The sequence below is a fragment of the Passer domesticus genome, chromosome 1, assembly GCF_036417665.1.
Source record: "Passer domesticus isolate bPasDom1 chromosome 1, bPasDom1.hap1, whole genome shotgun sequence".
Classification (NCBI taxonomy): Eukaryota; Metazoa; Chordata; class Aves; order Passeriformes; family Passeridae; genus Passer; species Passer domesticus.
In genome coordinates this window covers 130,903,514-130,931,023 of record NC_087474.1, presented here as the reverse complement: position 1 = coordinate 130,931,023, position 27,510 = coordinate 130,903,514, and the positions used below count along the sequence as shown (strand labels likewise).

The 27,510-nt window shown below is 36.7% G+C and overlaps 1 long non-coding RNA gene across 3 annotated transcripts in view; it reads right to left on the bottom strand.

Annotated features, from left to right (window-relative positions):
• LOC135281108 (uncharacterized) overlaps window positions 1-27,510 on the bottom strand; it is an 85,233-nt gene that overhangs the window by 43,007 nt on the left and 14,716 nt on the right. Inside the window, exon 4 of one of the 3 annotated variants that reach the window (XR_010347876.1) lies at window positions 6,263-6,438. The exons of the other annotated variants lie outside the window; for them this stretch is intronic. This is a non-coding gene — a long non-coding RNA (uncharacterized LOC135281108). Of the gene's footprint in view, window positions 1-6,262; window positions 6,439-27,510 lie in introns of those variants that run through there. 3 annotated transcript variants of the gene reach the window in all.

Below are 27,510 nucleotides of genomic sequence, written 5' to 3'. Positions count from 1 at the left end.
TTGTTTTTGTTTGTTTTCAATTTTCCTCTATTATCTAGGCAGTAGCAATAGAGTTGAAATGATGCCCTTTCTATGGCTTCTTTCTTTCACCAGCTTATTATTTAATTTCTCTGTACATGCTTTTGAGCTTTCTTTCATTACAATGTCTATCACAGCATTCACATCTGTCCTCTGGGTTTTTGTTCCTAGTGTGTATCCTAGGTGGCACCCTTTTCAGATGCTTCTGAACATCTAAAGTTTTCAGCATTTCCAAAACTTTTTGTTTGTCCTTGCCCTTATCTTATTATTTATTACTGTATTTTGATTTCCTTTCCTTTTAACCAGCTTCCTTAATTTAATATAATTTGTTTGACTGATTTGGTGATTTTGCTCTATTCTGACCAAAGCCACAATTAATAGCATGACAGTGGTTAGTGTCTATGTCTTCAGACATTCAAAATCATGATATGTGGCTTACATATGTGAATTGAGGTGGGATGAGTTTGCTTAATAAGGCTGAAGCAGTCACAAGGCCAAGGAAGCCCATGTTCTGGGATCCTCAGTGCAAGAGTGCGTGTGGCTCCCGGAGAGAGTTCAGAGGAGAATGGCGAAGATCACTGGGGGACTGGAGCACCTTCATTACAAGGTCAGGCTGAGGAAGTTAAGCTGAGATACCTCACTGATGTCTATAAATACCTGAATGGAGTATGACAAGTGGATGGTATCAGGTGTTTCTCAGTGGTGCCGAGCAATAGGACAGGAGGCAATCGGCAGAAAGTGATGTACAGAAAATTCCACCTGAATGTGAGGGAGAACTTTTACTGTGCAGGTGACTGTGCACTGGAAAGGGTTGCCCACAGAGGTTGTGGAGTCTCCCTCCTTGGGAACCATTCAAGAACCATCTGGACACAATCCTGTGCCATGTGCTCTGGGATGATCGTGCTTGAGCAGGGAGGTTGGACCAGATGACCCTCTGTGATGTCTTCTAACTTTATAGATTCCAGATTCTGTGATTCTGTAAACATACTTGGTTTATTATGAAATGTAGCAGGTTTTTTTGTACATTTACCTTTAGAGAAGTAAAATAGCAAAAGAAGCTCAGGTAGCACCTGCAAAGGAGACACAGATTCAGGTGCTTGTCTTCCTTGGGTGTTTCTGCTCAGAAGTAACACAAAAGGCATGGTTCAGAGACGCTTCCCCCAGCAGAAATGTAATTGTGTGTATGCTATCCTTGGAATGCAACGATCAAAGCTGCTGATATTAACTCAAATGAGTGTAAAACAGAGACAGATTTCCATTTCTATTGCCACTGCTTGTGTGATATTGTCTCTTCGTCCTTCTTTAACCATCTAAAACCAATATGGTTTGAAAAATACCTTTATCTATACACAAAAGGGGAACAGTGTAATATTTATGGGAAGACTTTTCATCCAGTTTATATAGCCCATCACAGGGTTGTGCAATATAAGATTTTTATCTTCACACAGAGATATATTTTAATAATTATCTTTGGTGTCTTTAGATGAAGAATGACAAAGCCTGGTCCACTGTCCCAATATTAATGTTAAAAATAATACAGGCTATAAGGTACAATGTGACAGGATTCCAGGGATATTCCACAGTGATTGCAAAATTTGTGGTATCTCTGACAGAAATGGTATTAAAGAAAGCCCATTGTGAATCTGTTCATTTCTTGTCACATTGTAGATAAAATGATTAATTATAGAGACAAAGATATTTACTCAGTCATTGTTTTTAAGCTGTTCTATTATGTTAACAGTAGCAATATGAACTTAGAATGCATTACTTGGAAAAGAGACTTTGCCTTCAAGCCTGAAAAATGAACTGGCCTGGTTCACTCGTGTGCCTCAGTTTCAGCTGTGAGGTATCATGTATCTGAGAAGCAGGAACCACTGACTCCTATCAACTCTTGCACACATTTGGACCTTGCTACCCCTAGTCAGACACCAAGTGACTACCAGTCTAGTGGGAAGCACCAGTGCTCCTTAGGTGAGTACTTGGGGTCAGTGAAACACACTGAGGAAGTGGGCAGGAGGAGGAAAAAAGCCCTGAACTATTCAAAAAGCCAGCCCAATTCTCAGTTGATGGGTAGCAATTAGTGGTGCCAAGACAAGCACCTATTCCCTTGCAGTGTCATGGGACCCTGGTCTCCATGGAGAAGGAGCAGACCACAGTATGAGCTCCCAGCTGAGTCCTCTGGGACAAGGCAGGTAACACTCCCACTCATGTGAGCTGCCTGCTGGCTGCTTCCCAAGGCATGCACTTCTATTTGGGTTTCTGCCTTGTCTGGAAGGCTGTGCAGTTAATTGCTACTTTGTGAGACCAGAGCCCAATTGTACAAGGACTCTTCCCTTCCCTCCTGGTTGCAGCAGGCATCAGTCTCAGCTTGCTGGAAGCCCTGTAAACTCATACTTCCCAAGGATGGGAAGAAATCTTGGCATTTGCAATGCAGTTAGAAGAAGCTCCCTCCCTGCCTTGTCTGCACTGTACACAGTGTGCCTGGGAGCATCAGGGTCTGGGCTGAGTGTCACCACATCTGGGACTTTGTGTTTGACAATGTCAGTGTCAGGAAAGGGCTCTGACAAGGATTTAACAGTGTAGACAGTGTGAAACATGATAGTGGTCCTTGTTCTTATCTAGTGGTGGGTTTCTTTGGCTTTCTCTGTTGACGGGTTGGTTTGTTTGTGGTCACAGGAAAGTGTGGGGAGTCCAGCCATGTTTTCAGAGGTGATTGTTAAGTATCTGGGTTTCTCCATAATCTATATTTCTGTAGCAACTTAATGGTGGCCAGTAAAATAACCTTGATTTTGTTGGAAGCTGAAGCAGGAATAATGAAATTGTTAGAAAAGGAAGAAAATTTGGAGTATTTTATTTTATTTTATTTTATTTTATTTTATTTTATTTTATTTTTTATTAATTTTTATTTTTATTTTTTTAATATTTGTTTCTTTCTTTCTTCTAATAAACATTTCTGATCTCCTTAAATTGTTTTTTCTGTTTAGAATAATTAAAGTCCTATTTCTCAGCTCTGCTTATATTCCTAACATGTACATTTTGATATTTTCACAGAAAAGTATTGAGTTCTATAGCTCCTACTTTTTAAATAGCTCACAGCTTGACAAACAGTAAAGGCTCATTGAGAGAGCTCACAGAGTAAGAATTAAAACTTTAAGGAATTAAATAGCTTTTCAAAAGCTAAGATAATGAAAAATTTCAAAAATATGGCAGAGATGGGAGTTAATAAACCAGATCTTGCCAGTCGCAGTCTTGTACCTTCCTCCCATCCCTGTGAGATCTGGTTTTAATCCCAGTCTCTGCATCAGAATTCCAGTGGGAATGAGATCTTTCTGTGAGTCAGAGCTAAAGATGTATTCCAGCAGCATGCTGTGCTAAGTTGTGGTCAGCCAATCGAATATCAAAGGGATTAAGTCTGTGAATCATTTAACGGGAAATTTCTCCTGCCTCAGTAGCATTGATGTTTTAAGGTGTGAAATTCAAGAGAGGCTTAGTTCTCCTTTGGTCAGACAACCGCTCTGCAGCCTGCGTTATCAAGAGGCAGTCAAGAAGATCCCCTTGGGTCATGTGGCTGGTATACATTTTTGTATTACCATAGTAGGCTAGTTTTAACCTGCAGGATGTAATCCTATTTACCTCACATGTGGTCTGTGCCCAAGGAGCATGTGCTCCACTTATATATATATTATTTGCATTACCAGAGTCCCTGACAGCCAAGATTGTAGACCAGGACACTATTTTGCTGAGTACTGTATAAACATGTAGAAAAACAATGCCCTCCCCTTCACTCAAGTGTTTTATAACAAAACATAACCGATAAGGATAACAGAAGGAGGGGTGGGGATCAGAATTTTTCAGCAGATTATGACCTTAGGATACCTGCAGCCTGTTGTCAATATGTCTGTTTGTATTGCTGAAGATTTTGAAAGACAACTTTCAAAGGCATTTTAGAGGCATTTACTCATGGCTAGGGGAAGCATCTCCCAGGTAGCGGGAATAGGTGGGAACGTAGACAGCAGTAAATGTAACAAATAGGCAGTAAGTACCATGGGCAAATGGGACACAGAAGTCAATCTCTCATTATTCAATAGAAGAAGTCAGGTAGGAAAAAGGTAGTTCAGAGAAAAAAATGTTGAGACCAATAACAGCAAATATTTAATTGAGATGTAGAAAGGGGGATTGATATTGTTAAGATATCATCCAGCGTCTTTGCTTACAAGTGAGACAAGACTGTGTTAGTTGGGGTTTGAGAAAAACAGCAAAATAAGTCTTGGAGAAGGTTTCTGTGTTGTTTTTCACTGTTGATGTTGGGCGTTTGTGTGTGTTTTTGTGGTTTTGGTTTTGGAGGGGTCTGGGGGAGATAAAAGTTAGCATTTTAGAGGCTAATCTGAAAACATAGAGTGGGGAAAAATCTCAAGCAAATGAAATTGGTGAAGATGGCTGGATTATGGGCATGAATGGCTGGCAAGGTAATGAGCTTGCTCAGATTCACCAAGAGAGAAAGCAACAGGAGATATTTCTGATGGAATTATAAAATATGTTTTAATAGCCAGTTTATGCTCGAGAAGCACCAGAGTTAGAACAAAAGACTAAGTATGGGCAAACGAATATAGGTCTGCAAACTAATAATGTCTATGTATTACCAGCAAAAAAAAAAAAAGCTGTTTCAATGCAATTTTTTTAAAGAAACTGCCAAAAAATCCAGAAGGAAAAATGTCTAAATATAGGTGATATATTGAGCTGAAGTAGGGAGCTGGTAAGAGACAATTTCAAATATTAAAATGATGTCTGGCAATGTTCAGGTCTGCTTTTCCATGTCAGTAACAGCAATTCTCTTTATGGGTTTCACAGTATGACAATGAGGCAAATGGACCTATAGCTATGAGATATATTTTTACAAATCAGGAACTTCAGCACCAACACTTATTGTAATTCACAAAATACTGATTGAAATGTTAACAGCTGCCAGTGTTAAATCCAAATATACACACATCAGTGGTCCTGTAACCCGTGAATGAGAAGTATTGTTTATTTTTTTAAGCTAAGGAGATAATTTTCAGCAACTGGTCATTCTGAATGTACAGTGTTTCAAAACCATAGCCCCTCTAGAGTAACCAAGGTGAAATAAAAGCAAACGTTGGAAATCCTCCAGTTCTTATGAAATGGAACAGGTTTTTTCTCTCATCAGTTCTATTTATTACACAGCTCAAGAATAAGCCTGGGTTTTTTATCTTTTGTCAATTAAAACATAAAGCAGTGTTAAAAATATTCTTAGCCAAGCATAAGGTACATAACTTTGTAAAAGGGATCTGTCAGTTCTTGAACAGCCCCTGTTTCTCCTGCCTTTGTCATGATGTAGTTAAATAGATGTTTGCTTTTTTCTCTTCATGTTAGTGATTTTCTAAGGGGCTGTATCTTCATAGTGTTTCTGTAGGTTAGCTGGAATAGCAGATCCTTACTGCATGTACAGTAAGTTTTGAACCTGGTTATAGAGACATATAAAAGTGAACCCTGCTAGGAACTCCACTTCTCATGCTGAGGTTTAAACACTGGAATTGGGTTCCCAGTGGATTTTCACTTTCACAAGTACTTAATGCAGCTTTAGGTGTCCCTAGGGCAATCTGAACTGGCCACTGAATATCCTTTTTAAGGGGAGTGAACAATGGCTTAGTTCCACCTCTCTTGAAATACAGGATTCATGTTTTCCTCTCTTAAAATTTAGTGTTCCTGGAGGCAGTCAGTAGCATTAGAGAATGAGACTGTATTTATCTATCCCAAGGCTAGGTACAATGTAGGTAAGGGCAATCCAAGCTTCCCTGCGGTGCTCTGTCAAAGCTTTTTAACCCTAAGCTGAAAGGATAACCACTCTAGAGTATGATTACAATTGAGACTCCAGGTGTATTAAAAAGTTGGGCCTTTAAGATTGGCAAAAGCTTTTGATTACAGAAAATTCTGTGTTACTTTTTGTGATGTGCATCTCTGTACTGGGGGCTGCACTGAGAAAACCAAGCAGATTTCACCTTGAACTGATTCTCACACTGGAACTCAGATCTCTGGAGATGTTTTTTAAGAAGAACAGTGATTTTATTTTTCATGAGAAAATGAGATAAAATGTACTTTCTAGGAAAAAAACCTAAACCCAAACAAACACAAAATCCCCAGTTCTAGTAAACAATTTCGAAAATAATTGAAAGCAAATAACAAGTAAGATATGAATAAAAACAGGAAAAAAAATTAAAGTGCCGAAAAAAATATTGTTCTTTCAAAATTAAAAAATATATGATTTAGTGGTGATTTAAGGATTTTGATGAAAACATTAATGCTTTACATGACTTGAAGGTAATAAACACCTCTGTTCTATTGAGTGTCCTCGACTCCCATTGACCTCAGGAAGAGCTGAAGGCATTCAGCACTTTGCTTGATCTGAATATGAACAAGGAGGCAAGCAAAAGGAAGAACAAAAAATTATTATTATCTTGATAATATTCAATTATTTTTAGTAAAATAAATTATATTATTTTTATAAAAGCAACAAAAAAATCTGCATGTCTACAGAGTGCTGTATTTCATTAAATATTCAAATGGCATTTCAATATTTAAGCAAAATCCATAGGCTAATTTCATTATTGTCACAGCCGGAATATTATATTACCTGAAAAGTGCTCAATAAGATTGATTTTTGTTGCTCTGTAAAATATAGTCTCCACTGACCACTTGCCAGGTTGGGTTACAAGAGTCTTTCAAACCACAAACTGTGCTGTGGTCTTTACAATGCATTGCCTGGAATTCTCAGACTGTGCTTTGAAACCCTACAAAATATCAATGACCACCTTACATCTAATCGCTAACCAGGCAGAGGCTCTTTTCTGAAGATCTTTTGAAGTACCTATTAGTGTAAATCAAAGTTTTAGCGTGTTCTTATCTTTTTTCCTTGCTTGCCTAGAATATTCAAAAATGATTTGTACACTTACGCAACCTACTTAAAAGAAAAGACAATAAACCTTTAAATGTTATAATTTAAACTCTTCCGCATTCTTTTATGAACCCCATCAATCCCATTCATAATTAATGAAATGCAGGATGATTCCTGGATGAAATAAGTTTTCATTCTCATTGCTAATCAATATTTCTGACCATATCTGTTTCATTATTGACAACATCTAGCCACATTTACTCTTATAATTAAGTTATAGTTCAACTTCTAACTTTTCCTGAGTGTTTGAAATGGCCGTATGGTGTTCTTAATTTCAGTTGCTGTTTCATCTCTCTCAGTAGGTGCCTATTTTATTGTTAAAGGTCATACTCATTTGTCTGCTCCAACAAAGGCAGCCCTTAAAGTTGGCTGTGGTTTTGACAGACAGTGGTCCCTATAAGTGATAGTCTTAAGGACAGACCTGGCACTGGGAGACAGTCACCACAGCAAGGGAAATAACAGATAACAAATCATGCCACTATTTTTCCTCCTGGCGTGATTGACGACATCACAGCAGGTGTAACTTTTCAGTGTCTCCAGATTAAAAACCCCTCAAACAAATGAGTTCTTAAAATACTGTCCGGGGGCGTCAAAAGGTTGCTGCTGAACTCAAATCCATTTTTAAAAACAGTCTCTGTATTCTTTTAAAAGTAAAGTGCATAATTTAAGAGTAGTGAGTGCAATTATCTAATGTTCAGATATCTTTCTGCTCTGATAGCACAAAGTTCCCTTAAAAATGGAGCAGATATTGTATTAGATGGGTAAATATTAATCTTATAAATACACCCAGAGGAAGCAGCATTTTCAGTGAGTAATAAGACACTTGTCAATATGTAATACAAATTTTTCTGTACTACAGACAGCAGAAAAACACTTTGGGGTGGTCTTTTATTAAATTCCACTAGAGGAGGGGTGTGGAAAAAGGAAAAAAATTAATGTTGAGGCTTCAAAAGTAGCAGTGCTTGTGCAGGTTTTATGAAAATGCCAAAGAGAAGGAAAATAAAAACTTTCCTCCTACATGTTCTACATATTGATTTAAACCTTGGGTTTTGTCCCAGTACTATCTCCATAAATACGAAAGCTATTTTTTTGACTAGAACAGAAATAATCTCATGTAAGTGATGTTTAGACATGTTTTGTAATTCTATTGATCAATCTTTTTTCTATTGCTAAGCAGACTTGAATTTTTTCCCCTGAATTCTGCTATGCTTACCTTTGAAATCTGGACTTCAATTTTTTTACAGGTTGTCATACACAGACACCTACAGTAACTGTGAATATGAAAGTTATATTATTTTGTCTGCAACTTCTAGGCACAAATGGTATATCCTACAAACATATCATGCCTTTTAAATATGAGCTAACCCTGTCTTTACAGATGGTATGAGTGAAAACATAGAACAGATCCTGATTATAGAAAACAGGTGAAAGTGTTATAACATTTCATGACATATAGCACTATGCTTACAAAAGGTGAAAATAAATCAGAGTGTTTTCTGACTGATTCAAGCCTTAATCTGTTCCGTTTCTACCCAAAATACCAGCTTTTGATATAGCTATCTAGATTCATTGCAAAACAAAATATGCATGTTCATCTAATAACCTAAACAATGTGGCAAGTGCATGCATCAGTCACTCAAGGGCATCTCTTTGGCAATTTGCCTTAGCTGTTCTGCTAGCTACAAACTCTGTGGAGAGGCTATGCAGAGCAGACTCTACAAAGGGCACAGTTTTGCCCCAGTGGGTACAAGCACATGCACTAAATTGTCAGTAACAGTTTTCACCACGATGCTAAGTCTTTGTTCTGAGTTCACCAGCAATAAAATTTCCTGTATTCATATGAGTAATAATTTGTTGTAGGATGTGGTGTGCTGCAAGACCTTCAGCCATGTTCTGTGACCCCTTCCAGGACCCAGCATAAGAGGGTAATTAATCATAGATAACATTGGGGTAGATGCGCACTAGCTTTGAATTCCCACTTAAGCTCTTTGTCCCTTCTTTTCCAAGTCTTTTCTCTGACTCTGAACACTTCCAAGCATCCATGCTTTCTGTTGTCCCATCATACCTCTTAACAATGTCTGCACTCTCTCTGCAATGTCTTCTGGCTCTGGTGAGACGTGTTTCCTGACACAATTGACAGTCTGAGTCTGACAGTCTAAGGAGCCCCTGGTGGCAAACTACAGGCGCTTACCAGCACAGAAAGATGTTTGAGCAGCAGCGCACTTGGCTCTGGAGACAACATAGCTTCCAGCTGAGCTACCGGCTTTAATGCAAAGCCTTCTCTGAATGGCAAACTATCTGTACAGCTCATTGGTGAGAAATATTGGGATGTTAAACTGCTCCTTGTCAGACATCATGGTGATGCGGACAGGGAGGAAACACACTCCAGAAAGACTGTGGCAAGGAAACAGCTTCTGCAGACCAATTCCATCCAGGAGAATAACAGATCAAATAACTTTTCCCTTTTTCACCCAAAGTCTACTGCAACTCCCAGTCTGTGCTGCAGGACTACACAAGAGCAATGAACATATTTGTGTGGGCATCTGTGCATTTGTGTAAGAGATACCATCTTGGATAACTCACTGTAGTTTCTACCAGGCACCTCCAGAGCTAACAGCATGAGCTACTACAGCTTGAGAAAACAAACCAATCCCCTGTAGCTGTGGCTATAACAGACATATATTTCCTGTGGATCCAGCACAGAGGGGAACCTGTAACACATACTCGTCACTAGTTTTTACATGCACATTCATGCGTGAGATTTTTGTACTTATTGGAAGGGGATTCTTTACTTAGTAGAATCCAGGAGAAGACAAATCAAAACCTTAAATAGAATAATATTTACAAAAAGATAAGGCTACTAACACAACTGAATTTTCTAAAGACAGAGTAGGAAATCAGGTTGTAAGAATCAGCTTGTAATAAGAGAAAACTACAGTCAATATTTAAAGCAGAATTTTCCAATAGGAGGTGTAATATTTGAAAGGGATTGGGAGTAGATACAGGTCAGAATTTTCAGAAAAGGATGTATAGTTGTAAAAAAGCCAAAATGAAACAAATCAAAGCAGAAAACACAGCTTATATGTGACTTCCATATGAAAGGCTGCCTCAGTTTGTTGACAGGCTTAATGTATGGAGTGTACTGGTTCTTCGAATAGTTTCTAAAGCTATTCACGTAAAAATATTCCCAGCAATATCATTGCAGCATTCATCTATGTCTTTTAGAGAGAATCTTTAAACTTCATTATATTTAAAATATGAGCAAAAGTTCATTTCGAGGGAATATATTATGCATTATTGTTTTGGTTTTTAAGAGTTTAGGAAAGAAAGTTTCAAAAACACTAGAGTTTTTTGTTTGTCTTGGTGACTGATTAGTGTTGATTTGTTGAAAAGGAGAATTGCTGTTTCAGATAAGTGTTTTAGTGTGGGACTGAAAGAATGGTCTACTGTCTGCAACCATTATTTTGCACAGTTGGTGTACATACAAAAGAAGACATTATTGAATAACATACGCTTAATGCCACACCTCTTATTTCTGCTTAGCTAGGAATTCTGATTATAGTGCTCTGAATATTTGTCGTTTTCTGAATTGGAGCTTAGGTCAGAAGTAGACAAGAAAAATGTCATCCTTTTGTTTTATCAGTCCTGTTAAAGTACATGGGACCATAGGCAAAACACTAGAAGAAAAGGAAGACAAATACTTTTAAAATATGCCTAAAATGAGGAGTTTTCTCCTTATTTTCTACATGATTTATAATCCAGTATGGCCCTAATGTGAGGAGTCCAAATGTAACAGAAGTGTTCCACTGCGTTAAATATAGTTATTGAGGAATTTACTTGAGTCAACTCAAAATACCAGTTGCGACAGAAGTCTACCTAAGAAATCAACACCAGTTTTCCTTGAAGAAAATTGCAAGGCATAATAAATCCAGTTCAGTTTTGAACTGGTCATTAGAAGAAGACTTAACACAAGCCATTCCTCTCAATGAGAGACCTACCACATGACACAGAATCATAGAATTGCACAGGCTGGAAAATACTTTTAAGATCATTGAATCCTTAACACTTTCACTTGGTTTGTATAATGAATATCCACTATGTATCTTTTTCATAGAATATTCACCAAAGGCGAATATTGAAGGCTTCTGAAAAAGACAGTGATTTTTAGTACTTTGAAAATATATTATTTCCTAAAGACTAGTTCATGTGTTTGGCCACCATTCTGAACAGTGTGCAAAGCAGACACCTGATGTATACATATGAGAAAAAGCTCCACATCAGAATTATGCCATGAATTAGGAATTTAGATTGCAGACATATAAAAATCTCTTGAAAACAGATGTGATTTAGTTGAAGTTTTTGATTTGTTTATTTTAAAAGCATATGGAATATATTAGTCATGAAATTAGCTCCTACTAAGTAGGAGTATGCATAGTAGGTTATGTCTAAAGTTAAAATCCAACTATCTTCAGGCAACCACAATCAACTTATATGCATCTCTAACATGGCACATTTAAAGATTATAGTATCTAAACACTATTGCAGTTCCATGTTAAGTGTTCCAGCAGCTGCCTTGCACCTTTGTGGTTTATTTTTATATGGCAGGCATTGGCATATCTGAAAGAAAATATGGTTCAGTTCTGAAAGATGCTAAAAACTTCTTTCAGCTTTCTTTAATTTCATTGAGAATAACAAAAGTGGGAATAATTCAGTGGGGATCTAGAACTGGGTCATTACTATACATAGAAATATCTATGGTCTGCAGCTTCATTTGTAAAAGTTGTGGACTCCAATACAAAACAAAGATACTCAATCTGCTATGTATGTCCTTGCTGATTTTTAACTTTAATTTCTGACACCATTAAAAATAACCAAGGACAAATAATGTAAATAATGACAATTGACAAGAACTCATAATCTTTCAGAAGCCAGAATTCATCAAAATAGGTTTTAGCAGGAATAGCACAATATTTTTTGTATGAATAAATAAAAATTTCTTTAAAGACTCAAGAGATTATTCTATTTTGCATGATACATATAAAACTGTCCCCACAAAATTGTAATCTTACACAATTTATGGTAGTTTCCCATAAATTACATGAGTATATTGGAAGCTTGTTAATAATTAAAAGTCTTTTACTTTTTCAACTCTCAAATAAGTATTAGAGTAAATAATTTCCAGTCTTCATCTGACATGACATCTAACCAATACAGGCATCACAAAATAAATAATTTATGAAAAATATTTATTTAAAGAGCTGTAATTTACCTTGCATTTACCATATGCCATTCATCCAAGTATCAGTATAAAATATTCATTAGAGAAACTCATTAAAACAAACTTCTATACAATGAGGTGACGGGCCAACAAAAAACATCAATCATCACAGGGGTTTAAGTTGCTATTAGTCCATATACATAAAGTAGTATTTCAAAATAAAAAAAGATGAATATTTCTACTTTTACTCTGGAATCACCAGGGCTACATTAAAGCTTTTTCTTCACCTATTTCATGAGTCCCAAGAAGTCCCTGACAGAACACAGAGATCTAATTTATTAATGATGAATAAATCTGATGTAATAATTAATGGGAAATCTATAGCTAATCTTAATGGAAGAATAGCTAGACATGTAATGATATTTAAGTCTGGCATAAAAGATCTTAGTTCATGCATTACAAGCAGGGCAATTACCTGTGCATGTATGCAGCTCTAGATTAACAAAAGGGTACCAAGCATTAAAACAATGCAGGACTCCCCACAACCAAAGATATGGAGTCTCTTATTATTCATAATACATTGTTTTGAAACTGAACCTGAGGTTAGGGAGATATATAAGAAAAAGTAAAAGCTATCAATATCCTCCAGTCAAAAATACCTATCTTGTATCAAAATTCTTTTAGGTAAGCAAATGAGATGACTCCAGGTCTAAATTCAGAAAAAGCAGCATGCCACATCAGTGCATTTATGGGATGCACCTACAAAACCATGCCCCTCACTCCTCTATAGATTCTTCCACATTAGGAAGTTCTGTTAAATATCTACTTCACATAGACTGCATTTCTATTATACTGTTGATCTGTGATTAAATGCACTAATAAAATTAACTGGTTTTGCTACAAAGAGAACATCTGGAGCAATGTTTAATTTTGTGTCAAACATATACAGGAAACACCTGTCTAGTTGAAGTAATTTTTACAAAAATGACATTAATCCATCTGTTGTGGAAATTCATGTCACAGTTGTCACATTAAAAAGCAATATCAACAAACACAGAAACGGTAAATTACTTTGGAAGTAAATCTTCTAAAATTAACCAAAAATTCATTAATCCAAATGTTACCACGTTAATCTGATTTCACACTGAATAAGATCTCCCTTTTTTGTTCAGATTAAAAATGTCTTTCAATTATTCCATGATAAAACTTTCGGATGTGAAGTTAAGTTACATAATTAGAAGATTAAAAGTAAAGCCAGACTATTTGCACACACCTCTACAAAATAGTGCCTTAAATGACTCTTAATATAAACCAAATGCATTTTACAGGAGAAAAAAACACATAAAAAAGTTAAATATACCTGTTATATGGAGTTGGGACTCTTACAAGTTCATACAAGACAAAATGAGTAGGATGTCACCTTTGTACAAAAGTGTGAAAAGTACAGATATGACAGAAATATTCTTAATTTATGGGATCTTTCCAATACTTATTTTCTCCAAGATATTAGTACAACATGTACTATATGTTTTGAAATACTTCTGCTGAAAGTGTGGAAGATGACCAAAATCAACAAAAAAGAAAGAACTCCAAGGTTATGTGGCCTTTTTGAGACAATTCTTCTGCCTTAATATTTTTCCATTACCTTACTAAATTTCAATTAATTTTTGACCTAAAAATAGTCTATAAAGGCTATGAACTAGGCTTATTCTTCATTTGAGGTTAAATTAAAGAAATAAAAAAACCCAAAAAAACCCAGAGAAATTATTGCTTCAAGAAATACTACAAAAGGTGCTGTAAAGAAGCTTCTCATGAGTAAAGTTTAATAATTATATAGCACAGTGTATCAAAATGCCTCATCTGGTACTTTCCAATGTTAAATGCAAAACAAGTTATCAAGTCAAGATTTAATAGCCCTCTTTACCAACTTGTATGGTCTTCAGCTTTCCATTTAATCTGTTTTTGGTTATAGATAATATTAGGTGCTGTTTTGTTGAATAATTTCTTCTGTATTTAAAAATAAAATATTTTATACCCTCTTGAGTACAATCTGAATTGTATAGTCCGCTGTTGGGATGGTCCTTTGACATGGGTTAGAGAATAGAATTCAACAAACAAAACTCAAGCATATTTGAAGTACCCTCAAAGTACTCTGAAAGTGATTTTGGGACTGAAGTTTCTAGATCTTCCTATATCATTACCAGCAGTGTGAAGGCAAGAGAATTGGGAGCAGTTTGTGAAGGCCTACTTGGACAGTCAAAGTCATGTTGAGACTTAGCCAAAAGTAGGGATAAGAAAATAAATAACTATAGAAATCTCTGCTTGCATGTTAAGGGGTCTCAAAAGAGACCATGGGGTTTATGCCTTACATGCTCCTGTTTGCAGAAGGGTGAGAGAGCTCCTTAATCTTGTGAGGGACAAACAGAAAATCGTGCTGGAATCATCAGAGGAGTCCGTAGTGCCATATTTGCTGGACTTCCACAGGAGTGTAAGGGGTTTATGGCCTTAGCACACCATTATAACCTTGCTGAAACATGTCAAAAGCAGAAAATCTGGTATGATTGACAAGTTAAAGCTTAGACATATGATGTGGGGCAAAAGGTCAAACTTCTGATCCCAGATTGGCAAGAAAACTGTAAACAGACTAGGAGGGACTATTTAGCAGCATTAGGTGGGTCAACAGTATTGTAGAGCTTCCAGATAGCAGAAGCACACACTCTACAGTTTTAGGACAGTAAGTTTAAGCAAGTTCTAGTAAGGACAGGAATTTTCTTTACTAAATGTAGGCCCAGTGTGAAACGGAGCTGAAATTCATAATGAATTCAAGAGGGAAGGCAGAAAAATTACTCTGGTAGAGGGATTTCCCACTTCAATCTGTATGCATTAAGGGAGTTCAGAGGACAGTGGTTCTGTCAGATGACAGCCAAGTTCTGTCACTAATGTGCTCCAGACAAGCTGTGGCAGAGCTCAGCAGTAAAGCCTTGGGTGAGGCTTGACTCTTCAGAGGTACAATTACAGAGGTGTAACAGTCATGTGAAAGGGAATTACTGTGTAACTACATCTTGTGGGCTGGACCTAGTGTCTTAACTGTTTTTTAATTCTCAGGTGTTCTGTGATGGCAGTTAGAGCTGTTTGCTTTGCTGCAGCAAGGTTATTTGGAATAGGGACTCCGAAAAGTGAAAGAAAGTGAAAAGTGAAAAGTGAAAGAAAGGTCATTAAAGTGAAAATGATCCATTAAGGACAAAAAGAAAAAAAAAAATCAAACAGACCTTTTAAATGTTGTACAACCATTAAAAGATTGCTCTTTATATCTCTAGACTTTTCCAATTTTCCTCATGGGACCACCAAAAGAAAAAAAAACCCAATAATTAATACTAGGAGTCCCAGAACATCAGAGCAACAAACTCAATTTTTCTAGTGAATTCTTTTCATTCTTATTGACTTATCTTCACATATGTCAGTCTGTTTAGTCAGTCTGCAGCTACCACAATAATTGGGAATGACAGTGTGATCTCAACTGGAATTAAGAGAGATGGAATTAGGAAAAAATTGAGAGTCACACTCTTTTGAGTAGTAAAGCTAAACAACTCAGAAGCAGAGAAGAAAACTACCTGTGAAGCCTTTGTGATGGCAGTGTGCAGTTCTAGAGAAATAAAGTATGCCCATTGCTTGAACCACATTTGGTGACTACACACCCTGACGTTACCATTCCTTCTCAGCAGAACAGTGCTAACTGCAGACATTGCCACTTCAAGGAAAGAGTTGGAGAACAAGGAAGCATTTAGGTTGGAAAAGACCACTAAGATCATAGAATCATGGAATGGTTTGGATTGGAAGTGATCATCTAGTTCTAAAAATCATCTAGTTCTAACCCCCTTGCTTTGTGCAGGGTCATCCTTCACTTGACCTGATTGCTTAGAGCCCCAACCAACCTGGCCTTAAATACTTCCAGAGATGGGCCAATTAGAACTTCTTTGGGTATCCTGTTTCAGCGCTTCATCACCCTCACATTAAAGAACTTTTAAACATCTAACTTAAACCTAGTGTCAGTTTGAAACCATTACCCCTTGTCATGTCATGCCCTTATAAAAAGTCCTCTCCATCTTTCTTTGTAGGCTGCCTTCAGATACTGCAAGACTGCAATTAGGTAATCTCAAAGTCTTCTTGTTTCCAGGCTGAGCAATCCCAATTCTCATAACCCTCCTCAAAGGAAATGTGCTTTATCTCTCTAATTGACTTGGTGCCCCTCCTTTGGACTCTCTCCAAATCCATGTCCTTCCTACACAGCATGTGCCAGAGCTGGATGCAGCAGTGCAGGTGGAGTCTCACCAGAGCTGAGCAGAAGGACAGAGTCCTCTCCCTCACCCTGCTGGCCATGCTGCTTTTGATACAGTCAGGATTCATGTGGCTTTCTGAGCTGTGAGTGCACACTGTTGGGTCATATCCATCCTCTCATCCACCAGCAGCCCCAAGTCCTTCTTGGCAGAGCTGCTCTCAATCTGTTCATCCAACAGCCTGTATTGATACCAGGGCTGTTGTGGTGGGGAACTGTGTCGGAGTTCATAGAAGTCTAGATAAATGGAATCTGTATCACTTGCCCAATGATACAGTCACCCTTTCATAGAATGGCACCAACTTGGTCAGGCACGACTTGCCCTAGGTGAAGCCTTGCTGGCTGTTCCAAATCACCTCCCTGTCCTCCCTACGCCTTAGCACAACTTCTAGGAGGATCTGTCCCATGACCTTCCCAGGCACAGAGGTGAGACTGACAGGTCAGTTGTTATTACGGTGCAGCGGTAATGATGGAAGAGGCAGGGAACATTCCTCGGGTTGGACCTTACTCATTGTCTCACTTTAGCATTCTCATTCCTCACAGACTCCTGCTGCAGTGATGTGCCTTCTGGCTTGTGGTGAGATGATTGTCAATCTTATCCACCACAAAAAAAGTGATAGCATGAGAGGAAGAGATCTTAAGTTGTGCCAGGGGATGTTTAGATAAGATATTAGGGAAAATTTGTTCACCGGAAGAGTTGTCAAACATTGGAACAAGCTGCCCAGTGAAGGAGTTAGTCACCATTTCTGGAGGTATTTAATAGACTTGTAGATGTGGAACTTTGGGACATGGTTTAGTGGTGGACTTGGCAGTTTTAGGTTAACAGTGATCTTGGAGGTCTTCTCCAAAATACATGATTTTGATTCACATACCACACTTGCAACCTCTACAAGAGACTCCAGTAACCCAGGCAAAATTAAATGGCCTGTGACTCATTTTGATTTTCTGTTCTGTCAGTGTCCATGGGCTAGAAGTGCTCATTTAATCCTAAATATTCTTAATGGATGCTGCACAAGCCAACAACCCAAAGTGGTACATATGTTGTGATCTATCTTACTTCATTGTCTGGCCTTATAATGGTTTTTGACAGGCTAAGGAAGAGCTGACCTGAAGCTACAACAAGTGAGCAGAGCATGAGAGGCTGTGGATAAAGATGTGAGAAGAGGGACAATGGCCCTACCATAATGTGGCAAGGAAAGCAAAAATGCCATCTTTAGAGATTACTTTTGCTGAAAAGTGTGATCTTGAATTCAGCTTTTAAAGAGATTTTCAGCATGTGTCAGACTCCTCATTACATGCTTTGTTCAAGCAGATGGGGGCTCAAACCCCTCCAGACCCCAGCATCACTTGGCAAGCTTGTTACTTCCCCTGTCCAGGGGAATTTATAACTTAAACCAAGTCTGAGGAAACACAAATATCAAGAGGAAATCAAGTATTTCAGGACTTTTCTTTGGTGTGGGGCTTTTTGTTCATCAGTTTTTGGTTTTTTTGTTTTCTTGGTTTTGTTTTTGTTTATGTGTTCTTTTTGTTTTGTGGGCTGGGGGGGCGGTTTTGTTTGTTTTTGGTTTTTGTTTGGGTTTTTAATTGTTTTTTTCTTCTTTATTTATTTCTTCCTGACATAAGTCAGGATGATCCCTTCTATTTTTTTTAAGCTACCGCTAAGCATCAGAAAAATAGTTTTTAATTTTATTTTAATTTTATTTTTTGTGTGTGTGAAACATTCCCCCAGAATGTATCATCTTGAAGAAGACATTCTGTGTATTCCATTTCAGCACAATTTCAAGCTTTCTAAGCCTAGTGTTTTGCAGCTTTGGCTCCTCCATAAATTGTACTGAACTTTTCCAGGTTTTCTGACTGCACTTTTAGAATGAGTTTTGGCCTCAGAAAAAGAGATTCATAGAAATATTGTCCTTTGTTTTTCAACTTTCTTATGGGGCAGAGGGTCTTGCAATGCTGTTTGCAAGGTCATTTTGAAAGTAATCTCTTGTCACTTTGAGACCTATTTCTTTGTGTTTCATACTAGTGCTTTTACACTCAAAAACAATTAAGGATGTTGCTCTTTAGGAAAACTTAGATTTTTGATGTCTCCAAATAGGAAACTGGTACTTGTCACAAATTGTCACATTCATGCTCTGAATTTGGTTTAATGAAATTTGGTTTAACTAACAGATCATTCAGAAATGTTATCAGATATTTGATATTCTGATCAGTGTAAGGTCAGTTTATTCATTTGTATCCAGAGAAAACCACCTTAAAGAATCTTAGTTACAGGTGTGAGATATCATGAGGATCAATCCTGCTCCTAGAAATCCTATGTGAATATCAACTTCTGGTGATTAAAAAAAAAAAAGATATTTTTCATTCTTACAGAAAATCAGTTAATGTATCCCCCAATATTTCCTTGTTCCCAAGTTTTTGTTTAATATGTCTCACCTGCATTTTTAAATGCAGAGAGGTATGTTGCCTTGATGCTATTTTCTTTAAAATGTAGAATCTGTAATTATAATCCTGTAAATTTATAGATATGCTTATAATTAAGTTTCATAGACATTGATTATTGTTTTTAAGGTTTTTATGGCTAGGAATTTTAAGTTTGTATGTCTGCATGCTCTCTTATGTTATATACAAATGATAGCAGTTGTCATTTTATTTATAATAAGATTTTCAGTCTATTTAGTCTTTTGAGTTAGTAGAGTTTTCAGTGTGAATATTTATTGTACTTCAGAAAGACTTTACGTGTGGTTGCAAGCATAATTTTTGTTCAAAAATATCCACTACCAGAAAATGAGCTGTGGTGTAGAAAATGATAGCTAAATTTAAAGCCTGAGATATTGTCAAGAATCTCCTGCATATTTAAGACAGAATTCTACATATAAAACAATGGGAGAGATCCCAGCTCTGCAAAAGTTACTGCTAGTGCTTTCAGTTACTGCTAGTGGAATCCAGGATTCTACACCATGTCTTCCCTGAGGATAAACAGACTCACCTGGTCTTAAAATCAAAGAATCTATTCTTATTCTTCAAATTAATAGGAGTGGGAGAGCACATAATCTCATTGTCTGAGCACATAGCAAAGTACAAATAATATGAATTGTAGCTGTACCTCTTTTAAAAATTTATAAAATTTTAAAATATAAATAAGAACCAACATAACTTTTTATGTTCTTCAACCAGCTAGAAAGAGGCATGGATATTTGGTATGTGAGAAAAAGAAATCTTTAAATCAAAAATCTCTTTCTATATTAGTTTCTTGGAAATAGCCTGCTGGCACTCATACAGGATTAAGAGGACCTTAGGTCAAAACAAATGAGAGAGAACAGTTTGCAATGTGTTGGTGATGTGAATAAATGTAAAAGACTCCTGTGTGGAATCTGTCAGCTTGCAATTTTGTGACAAACTACAGGATTATTTTGGTTCAGGAACCTACATTATAATATAGAAACTGCTTTCCAACCTAAAAATAATATATTTTCAGCCAAGGAATCAGCATTTTATATTTGGGCACAATATACTGTCACACTGTGTGATGTTGCTAATGATGTGCTATGCAAAGCTGATGAGATACTGGCTACTTGCAAAAAATGTAAAGTGACATTCTATGCACCTACCTTCAGCAGGAAAAGTCCTTGTAACATATGTCATGTAGTAACAATGATACAGCCAACTGACACCAATTAAAAAGTCACAAATGGTTGCTTTTCTCTAATGTTCAAAGAGCTCAAGGAATTTAGATGTGTACATTAAGGATCAGATGCTTGGTTGCATATTCTACAAACTATGTTTTAAACAAATCAGCATACAGATGGCTGTGACAATAACTACCAGGAAAAAGTGAAGGGTGAACTGTCACAAAGTTTGACAGGCCATTGCATATTGAGAGTTTTTCCCTATTGCTCTTTGAATAGTCAGTCCCACAGTATTTCTATACTATGTCATGCAGGCAGGTGGAGGGTGGGTAAGTATTCTGATTAAGGCAAGGGACAGGAGATGCATGAAAACTGCAATAAATATTTTTATCCTTCTATAAGTGTTTCCAGTTTGACCTTGGATAAACATTAGTTAGTCTCATTTGGGTATCTGCATCTGCAAAGCTTGGATACTACAACCTTCCAATCCAAAAATTTTCTGCATGTTAGCAAGACACTGAGGTACCACGGCAACTGAATTACTACCGTAGGCTGAATTTATTTTTTTTAGCTAATTTTTCAGTTTTTTTTTCTTTTTTAATGGTTTTTGAAGAAGCCTTAATTAACAAAAACCTGTACAGCAAATTAGAAAATCCTGAATTAGTGACACAGAACAGGAAACAGAAACATTTAGGGACAAAGGAATTAGTAAGTTCCCTGGAGAAGAAAAGAGGTATGAAATACACATCTGGGCTTATCCAGAAATACTGACAAAAAGGGGAAAATGTCAGAAAAACACAGCATGTGATAAAATATAAAGAAAAAAACAAGAAGGAATAGACATGTATTAAAAGTGCCAAGGTCACTTTTTGGAAGGCTGGAGAAATTTACTTGGGATAATTAATGACAGAACTCTCCTCTGCACGCAGGTAATCAGATAGGACTGCATCTATGGATAGAGTTATCTGTAAAATTAATGGAGAGAAGCACTATTCTCAGCAGTTATGGCACTGAGAAATTTTAATTCTCAAGGTATATGCTGGAGAACAAATGCAACTAACAGCCAAAGGAACTCTGTATTCCTTGATGTGTTTAGCTGACATGTTTCTTAATCAACTATTCCCCAGAAGTACTTTTGGTGAAAGTAACTTTAAGTAATTAACATGGAGTTAATTAAAAAGTAGATTCAATTTAAATTAAAGGGAAAATATACAAAACTAGGACAGTCAGTAAGGTTTGGGATTTCAGAAGGATCTATTTTGATATGCGAAATAAGTAGTAGAGTAAGTTTTGTTAAAAAAAACCCTTGACTATAGTTAAACTGAGCTTAAGAACTTGTGGTTTGAAGCTTTTCCAAGTCAAAAGTAATAAATGCAACAGTAAGATGTGTCATGGATAAAGAGAAGAGACCTTACAAAAAGAGGATTTATATGTGCATAACCCTCTCAGAACATGTATAAGCAGAGGCATATACATAATGGGTAGGTAATGTTTTAAAGTCAAGCTGGGGTGGAGTTTGCTAGGAGATGTAAAGTGCCTGAAGTGTCTTAAAAGCACGGTGGCTTTCATCCCACTGCTTCAACTAGAAGACAATTCAAGATTTCTTGTGACCAAGCAATACAAAGCATTTTTTTTCCCCCACCAACTTGAAGACATTCAGGACCAATTTCACACTACTATTACTAGGATCAATATTTACTTTTGGTTTAACTCTCTCTTCCCCTTTTCTGACGTTCTCAGGAAAAGCAGGTCATCCCAACTGTTTTTCTTCTGCTTTTTTTTTTCTCTTTAGTACACTTTTAGTTTCATTGAATCACTGAATGATGGCAAAAGGAACTGTAGCCATTACCAAGGTGTACTATTATGAATAGTTCCCTATTGCTGGCTCTGACCTCTCACTTTGTAAACTTGCCTTTCTTTGTGTCCAAAACAGTGCTGATCTCATGGTCACCAACTAATAATCCTCCTACCAACCCTTCTTGAGTTGTTTCCCTCAGATGATTTCCCAAAATAAACATGCCTATCAATAAACGATTAGTAATACTAGGATGAAAGAAAAACTAGTTCAGATGAAATATTATGTTGATTAGTCCCAGCTGAGGAACTGGAAATAAATTTTCAGTTACTACATTTTTCTGGAAACTGGAAGGACATTCCTAAGTCACTGCTCTACCAAGGACTAAGACTCTGGTATCCTTCTAAACATATTGCAGAAAAAAATAATCCTAAATACTTCTCAGATAGAGTTAATAACTACAAAAGGCATTGTAAGATGTATTGTCTATAATTTAAAAAGAAGACTCAAAATGTTTTCTTCCATTGTATGTTTCAGTTGATTCTTGTTTTCTTTCCATGATTAGATTTCTCTCCATATTCCATAAATAAAGAAGTTTTATTTTTCCTTTAGTCTTTGATTTACTTTGAAAAATACAGAAAAGCAGTCTGTTAACTTTTCTTAATGTTTTTGTTTGTTTTGATTGGTTTGTTTTGTTTTGCTAACAGAGAAAGGCCAGTCCTACTGTTGATGCTGATCTCCTTGAATTTATGGTTCAGTTTTAAGCAGTAGTTTTGAAAAGACAATGGCATTTCCAGGTTTGAACCCTGATAAAAAGCATGACACAGAGGGAGAAGGAATAAAATGCCTGGAAAATTAAGACTTATGGCAATGTAATGACCCAAGAAGAAAGCACTTCCACTATAGAGAATTCCCCACAGTAATTTTGGAAATCTCATTACACACAGATCTTCTGTTACTTCAAGGATAGTTTCAAATACAATTTCCCTGCATTTCTATGTAATGATAAGAAACTCTATCTGCTGCTTAAGGCCCAACTCTTGAACATCTGTAATTCAGGACATTGTGTAGGAAAAATAAAGAGTGTAGTATGCCAATTAAATATCCCAGAAGACTGGATTACCACAGTTTTGTTTGATCATAGCCTTGTTTAGTGTTTTGCAGGGTAATAAATAGCAGAGAGATGTAATACGCCTGTGTCTTCAAGTTGGAGTGTTACAGTTTCACTTGGAAAGCCAATATTAGCTCTTTCATGTTCTCAGGGAGGAAGAAAAAGAATAAGGCAGACCCTTGTTCAAAATGGCTCAACAGCTGGCCTTTCCTTTTGAATGAAAATGAAGGGGGAAAATGGAATCAAACCTAGAGTTTATAATCATACTCTCCGCTATATGATCCTTTCCTCAAACCTTGCTTCCTTTAGCAGCTGAAACTAGATGCCAAACCTTATTTTTAGCTTTTTAGAGATGTCTGGTGTTACTAGTTAGATGACAGAAGAGCAGAGGACAAACATCCTTCTTGAGGCAAAATAGTTAAGGAAAAGAAATGGCTGGTGACTGACTGGTTTAAGGAATTTAAAATTGTCCTCACAGATGTTAAAAAAACCCTATTGAGTAATTTTTCTGAAACTGCTGCTGGGTGCACACTGCATCAGTAATTAAAAAAAAAAAGAAAAAGCCAGACCCTACATAAAGGTTACCAATATGTATTTAATAGTATCTCTATTAGTTTCTTATTAATCTGTTTTTTTCTTCAAAAAGGATATATTAATTTATCTATTAAAATATTATTGCTCTTTTGAAAAGATTTCTGCTGACTGGTCTGTTATTTCACAGGATTAATTCTGGATGAAGGGAAAGCTACCACCCTCTGATTGTTTCTCTTGGGTGCATATGTCACCTTTCCTTTAAGTTAATAATTTCATAACCGGTGATATGGCTGATTTGCTCATGAAAATAAAGGCACTCTGATCCTATATGTTATTTATCATTTGGATTCACAAAGAGAGCACATTTTGATGTACAAATCCATTCTCAAACAAATCTGATTCCTTGCTAATCCATAGAATATTTTGATCTTTACTGGGTAATGAAGTCTTCATTTTTATGTGTAAAAAAAATCTCATGTATAATACAAACAATATTATCTCTAAAACTGTGATACATCATCATACATGCAAAACCAAAGCCTTGGGTAAGACAGACTGGCAAGTTAGATGAACCACTTCAATTTTCCATCAATCAAATTATAGTTTATTGTTCAGCTGAACTACCTCAGGCAACACAAATCTAAAAACTGTCATTTTGGAAACATTACATTTTTTTTCTGTCACATTATAACCCAAGCCACAGCCATAAAAAAGAATGTCATACCATTACTGACTGTAATATTCCTTAATTTAAGAACAGCTAATTCATCTGCAATATATACAGTGTTCCTAAGATTTGGAGCTTATAGCAGTGTTCAGTTACAGTAATCTTATCAAATCCCATTAGCACATGTATTATTTTTTAAATAATGGAGATTTTTACAAATTCAATTAAGAATAGAATGGTTGTTTATAACAGCATTTTAATGCCTACATTAGAAATAAGGTTTACATTTCAGAATCATCTAATATTTCAATTATTTGGTTACTATGAACCCTAAATTGTCGGGAATTTAATTCAAAATTAGGTTTCTATGGCATACACTTGATGAAATAATGTGGTGCCCTTTTTCTATTTCTTTACAGCAATGACTGTCATCACTCTAAGGCTCAGAAGTTAAAAATTAATCTGCTAAATGTTACAGGTCTGTTTGTGTTCTGTCACCCAAAATGCACCTTTTGCTATATAGGCAATGGAATTCCCCTAACATTGAAAATCAGAAATGTAATGCTTGTACATTTTAAGTGTTCTGTTTGCCACTTACCCTAAATTTCTAAATGATAACTTTATAGTGTTCCTTTATTTATCCACATTGAAGTGCATATACAAGTTAAAGGGTGAGAATTACAATGAGAGGTTATATTTCTTCTCTGCTTAAAATATATGGCATTGAGAGTGTGAAAAGAAGGAGAGTTGCTAATAAAAGTATTCTTCCCTCACCATCTATAAGATTAAAAATATAATCATGTTACCCTAGGAAATCATAAACTTAATTACGAAACCACTCTTTAAATAATATGTGATGAGATTTAAAGATAACTGAAATGTTGTGAGAACATCCACTTCACTGCAAAGATATATATCATGAGGACACCTGTCCCCCCCTTAATTGACTACCTGCTAAAAGAAAAACCTGCTAAAAGAGCAGATTTACTGTGTAGTGAGGCAGTGAATTTTAGAGGTCTCTGCTGAATAAAAAACTAGTTCCATTGGTTGAGCTGGGCCATGTTCTTGAGCAAGTTCAGACATATTAACTGAGCTTTTATGTGTTTTTATGCACCATTTATTTTTGAAAAATCAGGAATTTTCACTGCAACAATTACTTATGCACCAAAGTAATAAAATTCTGGTGGTTGATAGTCACCAAATCTATGCTAAGCATATTCCAGCAAGGATTATTGTATACAGTTTGTATACAGTGTACATGCAAAAAGGTGAGGGAAATCAGTGCAAGACTACTAAGTGTAAAGAATTTAATTGTAGTGTTTGCATTTCCTTTTGGTTTTGTTTTTCTTTTAAGCAAATTGGGTTATTTTATGTATGGTGAAAATTTTCCTAAGGAATATATTTCTGCTCCTGTGATTCTTATAATTGCTGGATATATTAATGTCTTTTAGTCTGGTACACTGCCAAAGGTAGAGAGTAAACAAGAATCAGATCCTTACAGAGCTTTCTTCAGAGGATAACACTAAGGCTCTTGAATGCACCAGAATTTTTTGGAAACTAGAAATACCAGTCCTAAATTTTCAGAGTATATTACAATTTAAGCCACCTCATTCTCTGTTCATTGAAAAGTGTCACACTGGTGAGTATCTTAAGAAGCAGTTAGAGAAGGTAGACATCAGGACTTTTCTAACTAACAAACCTATAACTTCTAGTTTTATGTTTGTTCTCTAACAAAAATTTTTCTATTTTCTACTATTTTGTTTCTTCTGCCAAAAAAAAAAGTTTTTATTTGAGCTGAAAAGGTCTAAATCACTTTCCTGTCTCAGATGTGAATTTTCCAGATTTAAAAGAACCCTGAGAACATGCAATCTTTATTCACAAAGCATGCAAAAGAGAAGCAGGAAGGGAGTACCGTAAAACTAGTTACAACAAAAAAAAATGACTGACCCATCTAAAACTCAGTAAGATGGGCTAAAGTTGCTTCCTCTCAAGTGAAAACACAGTTTTTGTGACTCATTCCATTGACTCATGAATATATGTATATTTTCACTATGTCTATAAAAATTCTTGTTTTATCCTGTTTTACAGGAAGCTGGACTTTCTTACTGTGTTACTAGCTGCTGGCAGTGGAAGCACCCAAACCTTTGGCATATTCAGCCTTGCAATAAAATCCAGGGTGTTTCCTAGATACAGTATAATTAACTTCAAATGCTATGTTACAATTATTTTAGGGTGTGACTTAGACAAAATAAAGCACTTCTAAGTGAAGACTGATGTGCAGTTCTAAATGCACCCTTTTTTGTCCATAGGTACTATAAATACTTTAGAATGCAATAGATAGCAGTTTGTGTCCCTTAAATTCTGGATTTTAATTTTACAACATGAGATAGATTATTCTTGGTGGTATCCTTTCTTTCCTATTGATTTTATTTTTAGCTCATTTAAACTCTTGTTGTTTAGGCTACGAGTAAAGCCTCGCAAGTCATAGCCACATTTTGCCTAGTTGCATTTAAGATTATACATTAGGATTTGTTCAGTCTTAGTAATTGTGTTGGTTTTCCACGGCCTAGTGTGAGAAGCTGCCAGAAGCTTCCACCATGTCTGGCACAGCTGGTCTGTGATGGCTCTGAGGATGAACATGCTGCTGGCCAAAGCTGGGCTAATTAGACATGATGGTAATGCCTCTGTGATAACATATATAAGAAGAAGTCAAAACAAAGGCGGTTGGGCAGTTAGAATTCCAGCCAGAGAAGAAAAGGAGGTGAGAACATGTGAAGGAAACAACATGGAGACACCAAGGTCACTGGAGAAGGAAGGGCAGGAGGTGCTCCAGGCACCGGAGCCAAGATTCCTCTGCAGGCTGTGGTGAGGCTGTGGTGAAGCAGCTGTGCCCCTGCAGCCCATGGCATCCATGAGGGTTGCAGAGATCCACCCACAGCCCATGGGGGTGGTGCCCACGCTGGAGTGGGTGGATGCCTGGAGGAGGTCCAGCTGGAGATCTAGTGGAGCCAGGGAGCCCTTGCTTCCAGGCTGGAGGATCCTGTTCTTGGAAGACTGCACCCCATGGAAGAGTAATCCAAGCTACAGTTTGGGGAGGACTGGGAGTCCCATGGGAAGGACTCACACTGCAGCAGTTTTGGGAGAACTGCTGCTCATGAGGTTTGCAGCCATGCTGGAGAAGTTCACGGAGAACTGTTTCCAGTGGGAAACAGTCTCACAGGGGAAGGACTCCTCTCCT